Source organism: Microtus ochrogaster, unplaced genomic scaffold (assembly GCF_000317375.1).
Source record: "Microtus ochrogaster isolate Prairie Vole_2 unplaced genomic scaffold, MicOch1.0 UNK18, whole genome shotgun sequence".
Lineage (NCBI taxonomy): Eukaryota > Metazoa > Chordata > Mammalia > Rodentia > Cricetidae > Microtus > Microtus ochrogaster.
This window is the reverse complement of record NW_004949116.1, coordinates 5,278,995-5,280,215: the sequence shown is the minus strand read 5'-3', so window position 1 is coordinate 5,280,215 and position 1,221 is coordinate 5,278,995. Positions and strand designations below refer to the sequence as shown.

General features: G+C 40.3%; 1 protein-coding gene across 1 annotated transcript in view; it reads right to left on the bottom strand.

Moving 5' to 3' along the window:
- Ube3c (ubiquitin protein ligase E3C) overlaps positions 1–1,221 on the bottom strand; it is a 105,093-nt gene that overhangs the window by 21,282 nt on the left and 82,590 nt on the right. The window lies entirely within an intron of this gene.

The window sequence follows — 1,221 nt, the reverse complement described above, 5'->3', positions numbered from 1 at the left end:
TCCTGGAACTTGTTCTGTAGACCATGCTGGCCTCAAACTCAGATTCGCCTGTCTCAGCCTCCTGAGTGCTGGGATCAAAGGCGTGCACTGCCACTGCCTGGCTCACTTATCATCTTTTCAATGATAAAAGCAACCGAATTCCTTTCTTCTAGATGTTTGAAATACACAGGGACTTTTTCTCTACAGTCACTTTACTATGTGAATACATACTTGTATTTCATGCACTGATTACCTTTGAATAACCAACATCAGAAACAAGTAACAATGTAAATTTTAAAAAATTGCTAGGTGTGTTAGCACATGCCTTTGATACTTGGGAGGTAGAGGCAGGTGGATCTCTGTGAGACTGGCGCCAGTTTGGTCTACATCGTGAGTTCCAGAACAGTCAAGAGCTACATACTGAGATCATTCCTGTCTCAAAAAACAAACAAACAAGAAAAACAAACTTTGTTACTAACCCAATTACTGAACTCAGAAAAAAGATTACTGCTGTACATCAAGGACTAACAATGCTGTCTGGAGGCACAGTGCCTGCCTAGCACATGCCTGGGTTCTAGCTCCAACTTTTCTACCTATACCTTTTAAGTCATGCTTGTTAATACTTCACAGCTTATAATTTGTGCTTCCTTAGCTCACATTTTGTTTGGTGGCTAGTAATGATCCACTTATGAGGATGACGTATATTTTCTGCTCTTTGTTGAGACAAATTCTGGATATAGACCAATCTAGCTTAGAATCTGTTAGTCTGTTGCCTTAGTCTCTCAGGTGCTAGAATTACTACATCCATCAGTATGTACAGTTTTGTAAGCATTTTAAGGAGTTTTCTAAGTTTTGGGAACACTTAACACATACTACCAAAGATAGGATAGCATGCTGCTGTGCCAAGGTCGGGCAGAAAACAACTGTTTTTCTTCTTTTTCTTTCCCAGAGCTACACAATGAGTTCGTGTCTGGTCTATAGCATGAGTTCCAGGACAGCCAGGGCTAGGGCTACACAGATAAGCCCTGTCTCAAGAAACTACACAACAAACAAAAAAACTAGTTTGGAGGTGGATATGGTAGTTTACGACTTCAATCCAAGCACTAGAGACAGAAGCAGGTGAGACCCTGTCTCACCAGACCCTCCCATACAAAGAAAGAAAGAAAGAAAGAAAGAAAGAAAGAAAGAAAGAAAGAAAGAAAGAAAGAAAGAAAGAAAGAAAAAGTGATTTGGGGTTAGGCA